Source organism: Rhinatrema bivittatum, chromosome 8 (assembly GCF_901001135.1).
Source record: "Rhinatrema bivittatum chromosome 8, aRhiBiv1.1, whole genome shotgun sequence".
Taxonomy (NCBI): Eukaryota; Metazoa; Chordata; class Amphibia; order Gymnophiona; family Rhinatrematidae; genus Rhinatrema; species Rhinatrema bivittatum.
In genome coordinates this window covers 132,111,568-132,127,935 of record NC_042622.1, presented here as the reverse complement: position 1 = coordinate 132,127,935, position 16,368 = coordinate 132,111,568, and the positions used below count along the sequence as shown (strand labels likewise).

The following is a 16,368-nucleotide window of genomic DNA, read 5'->3' as shown; positions in this document are numbered from 1 at the left end:
AAATAAATTCTCAAAGAGAAATTACCTGGGTAGTTTCCCTTTGGAAATTCATTAAGGGGTAGATTTTCAAAGGGTTATTAAGTGTGTAACCCCGAAAACCTGCCCCTGCACGCGCCAAGCCTATTTTACATAGGCTCGGCAGTGCGCACAAGCCCCGGGACACGCGTATGTCCCAGGGCCGGGACTGAGGCCTCCGGCATAGCTGCTGTGCCGGGGCATGGCGCACTGGCAGCCGGCCGGCACGCACAAGATACGCCTGACAGAGGCAGGCATAAAAAATAAAACAAGGTGGGGGGGGGGGGGATTAGATAGGGGAAGGGAGGGGAAGGTGGGGGGGAGTGGAAGAAAAGTTCCCTCCAAGGCCGCTCCAAAATTGGAGCGGCCTTAGAGGGAACGGGAACAGCCATCGCGTGCCGACCCTGGATTTTATAACATGCGTACGGCAGCACACGCATGTTATAAAATCGGGTGTACATTTGTGCATGCCGGGTAGCGCACAAATGTACCCCGCGCGCGCTGCTTTCAAAATCTGCCCCTAAGGGTATAAAAGTACCCGCACTCTCTTTTCCCTTGGAGTTAGGTGGGGCAAACTATGCATGTACACTGTAATGTTCAATATGGGGTAGATTTTCAAAGGGTTACGCACATAAGATAAACGCGTAACCTCCGAAAAGCTACCCCAATCTGCCCCTGCACGCACGAGCAAGCCCTGGGACGCGCGTATGTCCTGGGGCTTTGAAAAAGGGGTGGGAAGGGGATGGGTCCGGGGGGGCGGTCCCGAGTCCTCCGGCACAGCAGCCTGTGCTGGGGAATGATGCGCCGGCGGGCAGGCATAACTTCTGAAACAAAGGTAGGGGGGGATCTTGTTAGGGCTGGGGGGTGGGTTAGATAGGGGAAGGGAGGGGAAGGTGAGGGGGGGAGCAATAGAAAAGTTCCCTCCAAGGCCACTCCGATTTTGGAGTGGCCTCGGAAGGAACAGAGGCAGCCTGCTCGGCGTGCGCAAGTTGCACAATTGTGCACCCCCTTGCGTGCGCCGACCCTGGATTTTATAACATGCACGCGGCAAATTTCTAGTGTCAAGGACCTGATTTATGGCTCCCATCTCAAAAAGGAAACAAAAAAGATCTCCCTTAATAAATACTAAATTTTCTGAGGCTGATATGCAAATTCAATAATCCAAATAATTTATGAGTTATCTGGATAAATATCTTCTTCTGGATATCTATCTAAATGTTAGCTGCATAAGTCATTATCCTGCTAACATGTAGACAGATAATGTTGGGGCATTTCGAGGTGTTCTAGGGCAGAGCTGAGACAGCCAAATAACTTATTCAGCTAACTCTGATAACTTTAACTTAAATCGGTGATATTCAAATGAGACCACTAGTTAAGCAGTGGGTCAGCTGGAAAACAATAGCTTCCACAAGAGCCTTATGGCCCTCTGCCCCCACACCCCAAAGATCAAGCCCCCTCAAGCCTTCTACTGCCTTCTCCTTCCCCTCCCTAAAGTTCACAGTGTTGTAAAGGCTGCAGCTTTCAGAACCCTTCCCCTTTCCCTCCCACCCCTGCTAAAGTCACTCTTCCACTCCCACCCTACCTGCACTGTCTCAAACCTTTAATGCCAGCAGAGAACTCAACTCCCAATGTATTCAGCGTTGCTCTGACAGCAAGAGATAAACGTCCCACGGAATGGCCCCAAATAAAGTTATCCGGGTAACACCCTCCCCCCCCCCCCCCCCACGGATAACTCTAAACCTAACGGACTAAATTTGAATATTGCCAGTTAAGTAAAAGTTTTACCGGTAAGCCTACCCAGATAAATTTGCAACCTGCCCAGCGATCTTCAATTAACTTATCTAGCTAGCCCTAGCTGGATAAGATAGCCATGGGAGGCTTTTTTTAATCCATTGGAGCTGTTTTGAAGCTGTTGTAGCCTCTGTGTATCCATTGAAACCAAGTTGGGGGTGTGTGAATCTTTTCCAAAATCTATCTGGTATACATTTTGCCACCAATAAAACGAGACTGATTTCAACCTGATCTGAATTTGACAGGAAATGTGAATTTTCTTCAGATCTCTTAGGAAAACCTTTCATATTATTTATTATGCATGTTTTATTGTAAACTGCCCCGAACGACGGAGGGTGCAATATGTAAGAACTTCAAAATAAATAAATAAATATTTTTCCCAGCGGACGTGCGAGAAAATTGGAAACAGATCTAAAAATTCCAAAAGAGAATCTACAAAAATTGGAAAAGGAGCCATCAATTTTTTAAAAATCTACAGCGGATTTTCTCAGCTTTGCTTTGGATTTTCTTGCTGCAAATATTAATGAACCTGCATGCTTTTCATGGGTTTATGGAACTGGGTATCAAACTTCATGGTTTATGGGAGGGTTTTTTGGTCTGCATCTTCCTCCTGTTCCTTTGTGCTTCCAGCTCAACTGGAATTGGCTTCCTTTGGGCTAGAGCACCATGAGCCTTTATTCACATCTACCTGAGATTTCCCCCTTCTGATTTTATAGCCCACCACCTAGCCCAGCCATCACAGCAATAGTCCTCTGCCTGGGGCCACCACTGATGGCTCCTTCTGGAACCAACAGTGATGGACCATGAGTCTGGCCAGCAGGTGTCACCCCTGAGTGGCGGCTTAGACTCCTTCCCCGCCAAGGATTATGAACGCTGCCTCCACACTACCCTGTGCTCTGGTTGGCCTGGAGAGATGAATCCTAGCCTGGGAATTGAATCCGAGATCTCCACATGGCAGCATGCATCACTGCCACCGAGCCAGAAGGGTAGCTTGAGCCTCTTTCAAGGAAATGTATGTGTCCCTACTCCTAATCTCTTAACTACTAACCTATGCTACTAATTCACAGCTCATAAAACAGGTTGCTTTGTAACCTGGTATATAGACTACAGAATATAGGTTGGAATGATCATTTAAATGTCCTCTTTACTGTCTTTTGTGAAAGTGATTTATCTGTAAGGCATGACAAGACTTGTAGCACTCATGTAAATCATGAGAAATGATTCAGGAGGCCAAGAGATTTAGGGGACCACTTTCAAACTGCCCACATTAGGACAAAGTCCACGGGCACTTTCTTACCAACCGGGCGAACATTCATTTTGAACTGAAAATGCAATCTACTGTGCATTATTTTCTTCCTCTGATATAAACATGCCCCCATGACTGCCTCCTCTAAATGTAACTAAAAATAGGCACATTGTGGAAAAACTCACGTACTTTTGCCTGTATGTGTCTTCAGACAGCCAAGTTACGTGCATAAATCTCTATTTGGATGCAGAAATGTCTTTGAAAATTGTCCTTCCAGGTCTCAGGAGAGATGGGTAGCAATTGTAGGACAGCACATGCCGCATTATGCTGTATTACTCTTATAAAATGGATCTCTTTTATTTCATTTGTATTTGAGTCTGTACTCCAGTTGGTGTATGAAAGACAGATTCCCCAGGTGAGGAGAGCCATTTCATGCCTGTGGAGTAGCAGTGCCACACATGTAGTGCATAGCAGTGGCTAAACTTTATCCTGTCAGTTTGAATACCAAATTTTCTTTCATTAATAAATTATACAAATGCATTTTGTGGTAATTAAATGGAGCAGATTGAATGGGCTTTATGGTTCTCATCTGTGGTTATATTCTGTGCAGGCGTACCTTTTTTCTTATTTATTTATGAAATTATGGTACATTTTCAATCTCTGTTTATATGTGAAGCAATTTAATTGCACTGAAACTTACACACACACACATACATATACTGGCTATTTTTATGTGGTAACTATTTCTGATTCAGTGCTTGTTTCTTTGCTCATGCATACTGATCAATGACTCTTCTTTGGCTCAGCAATTATGCCAAATATTTTGCTTTTTGCAGAATGTTGCCTTGGTGTCTTTCAGTGTCACGAGTTTCTGTGCTTAGCTGCCATGGAACGTTTTTGCACATCTCAGCTGTTGCAAGGGTCAGCAGCATCGCTAAAACGGAAGCTCCCTCATCTATTGTGTCCTGTCACTATGAATCAGCTGTAATACATAGCGTACAAACGGAAGCTTAATTTCTCCTATTTGATGATGATGAAGTGTTTGATGTGGGGAAAGAGGATGGAGGGGAGAAGGCTTGTTTTAGGGTAAAGGGTTTTGTTATGTGGAGGAGAATTAGGGAAGGGAGTTGGAATGGTTTGGGAGAGAAGGAGATGGATTGTGGAGACTGCTCTAGGGCAAAGAGTACTATGGCCGCAGATTCACTGGTAGTTATTCTGCCATAAAATAATTATTTATATAATTGAAATGCTTGAGGGCACCTCATTGTACATAAATAAAAAATCTCGTTCTGAAACGTGATACTGTCATTTAAATAAAAACCTTCAAAGTAAGCAGCAGAAAAAATGAACACTTTTCAGCAGATGTGTTTTGTTTTAAAAAAAACAAAGCATCTTTAATCTGAATCTGTGCTCCCTCTTTCATGTACACACAAATAACATGATCCCTTATACTTTGGTGCCTTTAACAGTTATCCGCCTAAATACATTTCTTCCCTGCTCAGTACCTAAATTTAGGTATCTAAAAGTGAATGGGGCTAGGTCAGCAATGAAGAGAACTGTCCAGCACTAATTTCCAGCACTAGGCTCCTTGTTTAGGTGCCAGAGAAGTAATTGCTGGCCTAAATTTAGGCACTTCAGTTTGATGGACCTAGTTTGTTAGGCCCCTGTGTTCATCCCAAAATTAAGATGCCTTAGATCAGTGTCTCCCCTCTTTACAAGCCCAAAGCACACCTACATTAACAAAAATCTTGTGTGACACACCAGCCTCCATGGAGCATGCAGTGCAGACATGGAGAGGAGTCGTATGGCCAAAAGATGAATTAAGGAACCACTGAGAAAACCCCCCACCAGTCTATCTTCCAAACTTTAAAACAGAGGGAGAGAGGGGGGCAGAGGCACACATAAACCCATCACAAAGGACCAGTTCCCTCTATATGCACGTGCAGGAGAAGCAACAAGTCAGCCAGGCAGTCAGCTTGGTTAGTTATCTTGCCTACCGCATGTGGTTGCCAGAGCTCCTCCACTGCTGCTGCCTCTGCTCCCAACACTCAGAGGGAGTCACATCCATTGCTCAGAACACACACTTCCTGTCTCAGCCTGAGGCTGGAAGGCCTCAATGGAGGGGGAAAGACCAGAAAGGGCTGTGTTTAATAGGTGTGCTGAAACCTAGCGGGGCTCAGTTATCCATGCCCTGCATGCTGCCCATTAAGTACCACACTCCAAGGCTGATACTGTAGGTAGAAAAAAAAGAGGCATTCCCAATTACACATGTTCTGAGAAAGGAGCTCCTACATGTTTAAGAGCCATTGCTGGTGTCTGTTGTAGCTATGAGGTGCTGAGAGCAGAGCCCAGATGTTGACCTGAATCTGAGCATCAGGTAGCGGTAACTTTTCCATGGCATACCTGATCTGGTATGAAGACACACTGATTGGGAAACACTGCCTTAAGAGCAGCTGAAAATAGCTTCCTAAATTGAGATGCTCGGTGCTATTTGAATATCAGGCTTGTAGGATACATTTTAAAAGTATTTGTAAATAAACCAATAAATTACACCTACAAAGAAAGCCATCTTCATAATCCTTATCCCATTCACTTGCTCCCTCACACATCCTGCTTCTTCTTAGACTTTAAAGTGCACTGAGGAAACACATTATGTAGTCTGTTTATTCTGTTAAGTTTCTGGTCAATAGTTTTGCCACAGCTAAAATATTATATTGAAAAGAAAATTCAGAGGTAGTGTAGTTGTAACTCTACATTGTGAACTATTGGCTGCATGCTAACTTACCTTACCCTGGTCAGGAGCTTGCGCAGCTCACCGATTCACAGGAAATGCACAGAAAACCAGTTTGTAAGCCAAGAAGACGACAAATATCATACAGGGTCTTAAATGGGCTTTGAACACAGAAACAGCATAGAAGGAGAGGACTAGTATCAGTGCAAGCCCACGTGGATCAGGTACAAACTTAGACTGTAAGCTCTCTGGGGATAGAGAAATACATAAAAGTAACTGAATGTAATCCACTTTGAAGCGCTGACAAAAGTGTGAAAAGTGGAATATAAATCTAAATAAATAAAAAAAAAAATAAAAATAATGGAACATTACCAGTACCTGACCCATGAGATTTACTGAAACCCAGTTTCCTCTCATTCTCTGAATCGTCTGGTAGGAAGCAAAACCTGGAAATCCATATCATAACCCCCCCTCCCCCATGTGACAGAGAGAAGCTCTTGAAATGCCAATGAAAATTCATTCTTTGCAAACATGTTGCAAGGGCACAGTGAAAGTGCTGGTGGTTTTCATTCATAGTGTTATTGTTTCTGTATTCACTGGCATCTTCTATTTGTACATTATAGGTATACATTGGGAGGGTACTTTTCAAATGTCTTGCTTAACGTGTGCCACAAATATACATAAGTCTGCTTAGAAAATAATCTCACCAAAACTACTCTACACTTGCTGTTAGGGGTGCACAACATTTCCCTGAAAATGTACGCAAATGTGGGTGAGAATTTTAGAAAGTTGTTGGCCAGCTGTGTTGCTTTTATGTTTTATTATTGTAATCCACATTGAACAATCCCTTTAAAATACTGAAATAGACATATTTTTTAAATAAATAAATAAATAAGTGTGATCCCCTTCCCAACTTTGCCCCCAGGAACACCTCTACTCCCTTCGGGTAAACTTGCACATGAGCATGACATCTGCGTGTACGTCCATCTGCATACTGGGTGGGAAATTTTAGAAAAGGCTACTTCTGTTTATATGCACAGAAATCCCTTTTAAAATTATCCTCATAATACATACATATTGCAAGTAGAATCTAGCTGGCTGGGCAAGACAAAAAGAAATAAAATCAAAGCTTTTTGCACAATACTAATGACAGTATACCCTTACATGTGGAATGATAATTATTATTTATTTTAACACTAATTTATATTGTAGCCCTACTTGCTGTAAATTAAAGTGATTCTGGATCTAGGGTGAAAGAATGAAAGAGCAGGTATGAGATGGACTGAATGATGGATTCCAATGGAGAATGAGTAGTAGATGGACATGAGTGGCAGACCCATAGATGGCATTTAAAAGTGACCAGTGATGAAGGGTGATTGGGTGCTTATTTAAGCTATGGTGGATTTCAAGGGCAGATTGGCCTATTGGGGGATCGGGCATCCCCTGGTGGGTTGGTCGCACTGGTCACCTGGTTATCCCAGCTCCTGCTGAGGGATTGCTGCGGAACAAGATCTTTTGCTGGGCCGCGACACCCAACGCGGTGCAAGGGAGGTGTCGGTGGGGCCGCAACGAAGCCCAACCTGACACGGCCCTAAGAAAAGCCTACAGGCTCAGCAGAAGGATGCATCTGGCGGTTACAGGACCGCTTCCTCCTACTTTCCCCTCTGGCAGTAAATGAGCAGCACGGGCTTGGCCTAGGCCCAGAAATAAGGAGCACACCTGAGAGGGGTGTGTATGAGAGAAAGCACCAGTATATGTATATGAAAGAGAGCCTGAATAAGTGCATGAGAGTAGGCCTGCATGTGCGTATGACAGAGAGAGCATCTGAATGTGTGTCTGAGAGAGAGCCTGCATGTGTATGAGAGAGAATGCACCTACATATCTGTATGAGAGTATCTGCATGTGTATATGAGAGAGAGAGAGTCTGCATGTGTCTGTGAGAGCCTGAATGCATTTGAGAAAGAGAGTGCCTGTGCTTGTGAAGGCGAGAGGGGATAAAGATTGTGTGGCCTTCTTTACCCAAATCCACAACAATCTTTGGGAAATCAAAAGATGCCAGGTAATGGTATGGAGAGCTGGAGATTTTTTAAATTTAATTTTTTATTATTTTTTATTTGGGGGTTTTATTTCATGTGTCCGCTATTTTCAAATATTTTATTGGTGTTTGGGAAACAAAAATTAGAAAAATTATGTGACTTTTTAAATTATTAAGGGCACAATATTGAAAGATGGCCATTTAAGTATCTAGCTAAATTACACGGTATATTCAGCGGCATGGCTGTGTCGCTGAATATATGTATATATATTTGTACTTAACCGTATCAGTTATAATCGTCTAACGTAGCTGGTACACTATGCAGCTAAGACAAAATATTGTTACTTAATTGCATAAGTTATGCGGCTAAGTTGCTTCACCCACTGCCTGCCCACAACTTATGCAGCTAACATTTTAGCCATATAAAAGGACTAATGTGGCTAAGCAGCAGCCACTAAATGTAAGCACATATTCAGTGGCCGCTACTTAACCACATAAATCCTACTTATCCGGCTAAGTAGTACTGAACATATTATGAATATTGGGCCCCCTTTGTTTTTCAGCTGTTTTGATATATTCATTCTTTTCATGGTTTTAATATTATGAATGATGTCATATATCTCTTGATTTTATTGCTTGATGTTTTGTAAGGAGTGATTATGTTTCTGTTTTTCCATTGTTGCACTGCATAGCACAGTCGGGCTTGTTGTGTTTACCAGAGCATGTTTGTGAGCGAGAGAGAACAAGTGAGCCAATGAGCGTATGTTTGAGCAAGAGGACTATTTAAGCCAGTGGGCCTGTGTGTGAGTATAAAAGAGAGCAATTGAGCCAGTGAGCATATGTGTGAGCAAGATCGTGAGGGTGTAACACAATGAGCATGTTTGTGAGAGAGAGCATGTGAGCCAGTGAGCACGTATGAGAGAGATTGTGTGATCAGTGAGCATGTGTATAAGAGAGAATATAAGGGAGTTTGTGTGAGAATAAACATGTGTTAGAGAGAAAGAAAGTTTGTGCGTATCTCCCACCCCTTACTAATCCATGACAACCTCAGGGTGACTGGAATCTAAAGCTCCCAGGAACAGAGAGCAGGGGATTTATTTTAGCTTTAACTTTAATTACTGGGCGTTTGCTGTATCTGCTATTTTGTAATATTTTATCGATGTTTGGGAAATTAAAAAAACAATGTTATATGTTTGTAATCATTAGATGTTCTTTTCATCAGCTGTTTTGAAATATTTATTCTTTTTATGAGTTTGGTTTTACTATTATGATTGATACTTTATATTTCTTGATGTTATTGTTTGATGTTTAGTGAAGAATGATATTTGTTTTCCCATTCCATACAGTCTGGCTTGTTGTGGTTTCAAGTTCAGTTTTTGTCCGCACGTTTCTACTTATATTTTATTATCTGTTCGTTTTGTATTTAGTGAGGGTCTGTCTGTGTTCTACATGTGTGTCTAAGGTGAGGTATTCTGCTAAGCAGACTTCTGGGGTGGCCCCAACCGATTTGCATGGATGGAGTGGGGCTCTACAGCTTTGTTTAGTCACTGCTGGTCTAAAGTATGCTCTATTTCTGAGTTATTTAGGAAAAATGTGAAATTTATTTTGTAGATATTTGGGCTTAATTATGCTGGGTATGATGCATGTACTGCAGAGAAAGTGCACAAGGGAATAAGATACCCCATGGGCTGGATTTGAAAATTTTCCCCCAGGCTGATATTTTCCTGCAATCTGCCCCTGGTGGATTTATAATTTCAGCTGAGGACATCATTTTTCACACAAGGTACATATGTTTGACACGTGGTTGTTCTCTCACAATACAGAAGGTACACAGAGTCCTCTGCTACTGTGCTGCAAATGGTATTGTTCACAGAGTGTGTGAGCTAACAGAGATTGCACCATTAAGACTGGATTTAAGCTTCAGCCCAAAGCAAGATACACAAAGTGCGGTACGGCTGCAAGTCAGTTTTTAAGTGCAGTACGGCTGCAAGTCAGTTTTGAAGTAGCATGTCTTTTATCCATGGATTTTATTTTATCCCACCAGGAAGGGAACAGTTTCCAATGGGAAATAAGTAGTGCAAACAAAGCCTCCTGCAAAAAGTATTGTGTGAGTTTTGCTAGAAAGTGCTAAAACTTGGGGAAAAAATTTCTAAAGTACTTTTGAGGTAAAAATTGTAAAATATGCCTATGAAACTAACTTTAAATAAAAAAAATAAAGGTGGTGTGGTAGCAGGTGCTTGAGGAGGGGCTACCATCTTTTGTGCTATGGTAAGACATGTTGTGAAGAGTGATACTGATGCAACAAAACTGAAATGGAGAAAATGATCTGCTTAAAATTTGGGGAGTAAATTTTAAGCCCTTATAAGCTCCACTCATTTTCAAGCACAAGGTATCCACATAGATTGTGTTTGACTGTTGGGTTTATTAGTATGGCTAAAAGTGCTAGCGCATCCGTACAGGTTGTTAGAGCTGAATTTAAAATGGGAGCGTCCACAGGCAAGGGTTGTTTCGCTCTCTCCTGAGGTTATTGGAGGTGTCACGCACTCAGAATATCCACCACACCGGTCACTGTTCCCAGAGTTATAGTGCCATGAACGGTACTGACCCCCACCGCAGAAGCAACTCCAAAACAATTCAGCGTGAGCCCTTGGGTGCTGACAGGCCCTCACATGGGATTCCATGGTAACTGGAAGGCTGTGCAAAGGAGGAGATAGGGTCAATGAAATAACTTTCAGCTCACAAGGGCTCGCAGGCCCCATGCTGAATTTTATTGGGTTAGCACCTCGGCAGGTGCAGGACTGGATACTGGCATTGCAGCAGTGGAACGCTGGTGCTTTTGAAAATTTGGTACAGGTGGCAGTTAGTTGTTTCTGTTGCCTATGCTTAAAACTAGGCCTGCAGGTGGTAAAGCAATTAGGATACATAAAATGTAACCAGTTGCTCGGAGTCTAAACCTTTTACTAGGGTTCTCTGAAAATGGTCAGCAGATAATAAAGTGATCTTTACTGGACAGGGAAACTTTTTCCCTCTGTGGATGAGGAGACTTCCCTGCCCCCTACTCCATGTGAAGGATGCCCCTCTATCAAAGGCAGCACGTAAGCATGTATACCTCAAGTGAATGCAAAGCACACAAAAATGAGGAGTCTTCAAGTTCAGCTTCCATAGTAAGAATGCATACAGTAGCAAAAATAATTTTAGCAGCACAACAGATTTTTTATTGCAAAGAATTAATTCATGGTACAGTCCATTTCAGAGGCTGACAAATGATGAGACTTTTATAGGCAGGCTGTTCTGTCTGCTGGTGTCCCATGATTCCTCCCAGGGCACTTCCAAAACGAACCTAAGTCATAAGCTGAGGAGTTTAGTTTTGTTATCATGTGATAGGGACAAGGTCACATGATAAGGGCAAGGCCTGCTTGGTGCCATTTTGAAAAATCGTGTTGACCGGGTGCAGGACTAGGGGCATCTGGGTCCTCCGCTGAGCATCGAAGACCTACTTAAGAGGTACAGGGGGAGTACCTTAGAACCCAGGAATTTAAGTATATATGAATCGCGGGGTGAAGAGATAGGAATTGGGGGGAGGGAGTTTAGGAAAAGGAGCAATTTTACTTTAATAAGGGCAAGATGTGGGGGAAGGGAGAGGCATTACTTTATAGGTTTTTTATTTTAATAAGCCAGGGCCGCCTTGGCAGGTGGGGGTGGGAAGTGGTGGTTGCCATTGACCCCCCCAGGGGTGATTTTTCGGGCTGCTGGCCCTTTAAGCAATGGTAGCCCCAGCCAAGGTGGGCGGGAAAGGGGAGTACATGGTGCAATTTTTTTGTCATACGTTTGCGCCACAATAAAAAATGGCGCTTCGGTAAAGCCGTGATAGTTTGTCAGAGAGGGGCCAAATATTGCAGAAAGGCCCGCCCCCCGTGATATTTGGCACCTCCTGTGATTAAGCCATGATAATTTATCAATCTTCCTCTTAGATTGCATTTCCCTCTGGGGCTAGGGAAATACCAACAGTTCCTGAAAGTAATTCACTTTAAAGCACCAAAAAGCAGAATATAAATAAAACAAATACATGAAAGGGTATTAATAATGCACAGGAATCAAACAAAGGAAAGTGTAGGCCTAGGGGTTATGATATGAAGCTCCAAGGGGGTAGACAAAGGAACAATGTGAAGAAGTACTTTTTCACAGAAAGGGTGGTGGATGCCTGGAAGGACAGTGTTGGTGCCTTTCATATCAACTTTATTATAATTTACCCGAGTCAGACATTATTAGGATGAATGGCGTTGCCAAGACAGTGAATTTGGTCAGAAAGGGAGATGAGGTGATTTGCGGGTCATAGTCTGCTCTCCTTCCCACTAGCGATCCACAATTCACTTGGGTTTTTATGGTCAGTCCAGTGAATTTCAGATCTTGGGATGAAAATCAGTCCTTTCCCACCGCCCACAAGAAGAGAGGAGTGCACGTGGGCCTGGGGAAGTCCTTCCATGGGTTTCTGCACACCTTTCTCTCGTCTGGCAGGCAGAGGGACATAGTCTGTTAGGTTTACGCCATCCCGTACTCCTAGGTACTAATTACATGATAACAACGAAGGGGTAGCGGGGGCTTCTCTGTCCTTGAGTAGACATGTTTTCATATCTCTTTTATTTATATATTCTCCTTGTCCTTTAAAGGCTTCCACTAAAGAAATTTCCTCCCCTCCTCAAACGAACAGCAGACCTCATTACGATATATACATGGAATTATGTGATTCAGCAAGAATCTGAATCCTGTCCATCGCACAAAGCTTCCCGCAGGGTGTAACTTCATACAATCAAATTCTGAATCTGGGCACAGGTACATTATATATTGTCTTTATCTTACAGCCCAGCACTGGTTAGCAACGAAGAAGACTTAGCCCTAATATTTCCACCTTGTTGGAATCTTTTACTGATGATATTCATTCTAGGGCTACTTTACTTCTCTTTTGCACTGAGAAAGATAGGGATTGGGTTTTTTCAAAATATTTCTCTTGTAAGGATTTCTCCTTTTGTGGACCACATATACAGATTTTGCCAGATGTTGTGCGTAGCACTCAGATTAGGAAATCATTTTTTCAATTAAGGCAGAGAGTTCTTGACTTGGGTGCTACATTTTGCCTTAAGTATCCATGTAAATACCTTTCTGGATCTTGCATATCTGGACATTTTTAGTACTGATAGAAGTTCGAGTTAGTTTGGTTTAGCCATTAGTCAAGGCGGCATAAAGAAGAATCATAAGAAATGAAGATAAAAGTCTCCTTTTGGATTTAATATTCCTGGTAATATCATATTTCCTTTGCCTCCCCTTCTATTGGGGGAGGCAGGCTTTTTCTTTAAGATGGATTTTTAAAAGAATATGACAGCCTAACCCTATTTCTTTATTGTATATTACAAAAATGCAATAAAAAATGATTAAAAATAATTCTGAATCTGGACACAGGTACATTATATATAGTCTTTATCTTACAGCCCAGCATTTGATAGTGACTAAGAAGATACATTGAGAAAAAGAGAGGTGTTTTTTTTTTATTTGCCTCCTATTATATGTGTAAAAGGGTATCCAATTCTGCCCCTTACTAGTATGGCAGTAGTGGCCTCAGCTGGTCTGAATGTCCTCATTGCTGGCCATGGGTCTTCACCAGACCCTGTGCTTGTGGTGGTGGTGTTGATGTAAGTAGGTGTATTAAGGCAGTGTGCCACTCCCCATTGGGAGGGGTGATGAGGCTGTACATAAAAGGACTGCACCGTGTGATGCAGCTGAGTAATGGGACAGAACTGGAGCAGGAGTTGTCAGGTTATCCATGTGTAACCCTTTTCTGGCTTTTGTTGTAGTCCAGAGGGCACACAAATGAATTTCTCTTGAGGCTATCTCCCTTTGCCACTTCCCCAAATTTACTAAGTCCCAGGGCATGTATTCTTTCAGTGGGGGAAAGGCTTAACCTTTTAGGCCCAGGCGGTGAATGGGAATCCTCTCTGAGGTTGGTTACTGTCCCCTTTGGTGATGTTAGTGCTGTATAAACAGGCAGAACATGAAGTGGGAGTTCAAAAAGAAACTTTACTTTTATTTGCAGAAATTAAATAAATGTCAAATCGATGTGTTACTTGTTTTACTTCTCAATGTGTTCAATCTGGGTCATATAGAGAGAACTCTCTCTTGCAGGTGTCCTTTCCACTATTCTCTGGTAGCGGCTCACCCCTTTACTTGTCAGCAGGGCAAGGGTCCCAGTTGGGATGGGAAATCTATTGAAGGGAGTCCCTTAAATCCTGGAAAACCTCCTACCTGCAGTCCAGCAGAGTCCCAGCTTGTGTCCTCCGTTCCCTGGGGTGGAGATCTGGTTGGGGTCTCCAATTTGATTTTGAACTCTTCTCTTCTGGACGCCTTCTGATTTGACCTCTTAGGGGACAAGATCCTTTTCTGGATACCAGCAGGGCTTTTTCAGCCCAGTCACAGTGTGAGCAGGGGGTGGTACAAAAAAGCCCCTCACTAAAACGCAACTCTCAAAAATCCAAACTTCACCCCTGGTGTCACGTTGAGAGTGAAGTCCTCTCACTGGATGGAAAGGAAATATCAGTTCTTCTCCCTCCTGCCCTTTGGTTACGGGGGTTGCCTCACCAGCAGGAACAAGATTTGCCTGGGCACCAACAAAATCTTGGACATAACTTATTGATAAAGTCTTTCCTTCTCTCAGGCAAGGGGCGCACTAGAAAAAGAGCAATCTCCCAATCCAAAACCAGAACAGGAGTAAAACAGCTCCTAACTCATCAAAATCCAACCTCAACTGACCACACTCACGAAAGCTCCAACCCCCCTTTCTGGACAAGGACTGAACCATTGCAGGCATCCTCAGGGGGGGAGGTGCTGCAAGGAATGGTCTGATATCCCCATGTGCAGTGAGGAGAAATGGAAAGGATTTGTCCTTTAGGAAGTTTTGCTATAGAATAAACTGCTCCCCTCGGGAAGTGTCCTGGAGTTGTACCTGACTGACAAAGAGTTCAGCAAGGACCTCCAAGTGCTTGTGATCAAGCAGTGAGAGAACAGAAGAAAGAAAAAAAGAGACCCCTACCAAACAGGTGCTGGCAAAAGTCCCAAGAAGAGTCCCTGCCCCTAAGAGCTGACTATTTGGGGGAATTCTGTAGTGCGTTATGTACTTAATGGATTGTGTTACTGCTGGAGCACTATCAGCTGGTATAGCGTTTTGGACTTGTACCTGCTCATTAATTGCCAGTAAAGACTTATTTTTGATCACAGAGCTAGTTCAGTGTGGTGATTTTGAAGTGACTGGATTGCTGAGCGAAGAACCCTAATGTGAAGAAGAACCCTAAGGGCCTTGAAAGACTGCCCCCCCCCCCCTGCAGGAACCCCTGAAGATCATGGGGCATTGCCTGATCAGTGACCCTCCCTGTGAGGCCCTGTGTGCAAGACTTGGTCAGGACAGGGGCTACCTAATTTTATGTCTATTGTATTTCATATTCTGCTTTTCATCAATAATAACAAAGCAATTTGCAATACTAAAAACCTATAATAAAACCATAAAAACAGAAAGCGTCACAAACAAGCCACATCTAAACAAAGCAAAACGATACTAATAAATGCATTTGGGGCAGGGTAATTTGAGGCGGGAGAGAATAAAAACCTAGTATCGTTTTTGGACAGGTAACAGGGTGTTTGACCTCCGAAAGGGGAGTTGGGAGTCTGTCTTTGCTAGTACATTGCTCTCTTCTCGCCCTCCTCGTATGGGTGATTCTCTCAGCTGCAGACAGTCGCCCCTTTCCCCAGAACATTCCCCCCACCACCACCGCGCACCGAATCTCTCCGTGGTGACTCGCTCAAGCTACAAAGGTAAACTGATTAGTGGAATCCGGGGGACGGTGGTTACCCTGGCCCCCCCCCCCCCTCTTTCCACTTCCGGTTACAAATGCGCATCGTGGGAGGAGCTGCGGATTTACTGTAGCAAGGGGAATCCACTGTGCTAGCAAGAGAGAGGGGGGTGGGGGAAATCGTGTGAGGAACCCTGATGTACCTTAGAGAGAAATTCACTCTGCCTCAGCCTTAACGAGGCTCTGTCCCGCCTGGCACCCGCAAACTCTCTGATCATCTCCCGCCTTCTCCTTAGCCGACTGCCTGTCTGCTAGCTGTCATATTTAAATTAGCTGTGGCGAGAGGCGCGTAACCCCCCCCCCCCCCCGTCTCCCTGCTTCGTTTCTATGGTGATATTCTGCTCAGCTGTTTTCAGCGGGGTTTCGCTTTATTTCCCTGCAGATGAGGCTCCCCGTACTCATATATTGCAGGCTAGATTTTTTATCTTCCGGTCCCTGACCACTAGTTTGTGCTTCTTCTGAAACGCATGTCTGACAGCATACCATGGCTCCCGTTCCTCTTTTAAATATATAATTTTAAATTGTTTAGCATTGTGTTTTGACAGCTGAGACAAAAAAAAAAAAGTCACTGTGAGTCCTGATAGCACTATGCAGGAAATGTATAACCTGATTGTAGTTTTTTTTTTTTGCTCAGCAATGCCTGTGTGCTGTCCAGTGG

At 43.4% G+C, this 16,368-nt stretch overlaps 1 protein-coding gene across 1 annotated transcript in view; it reads left to right on the top strand.

Moving 5' to 3' along the window:
* The window catches only part of CACNA1B (calcium voltage-gated channel subunit alpha1 B), a 1,161,590-nt gene that overhangs the window by 211,085 nt on the left and 934,137 nt on the right, over positions 1-16,368 (top strand). The gene's annotated exons all lie outside the window — the stretch shown is intronic.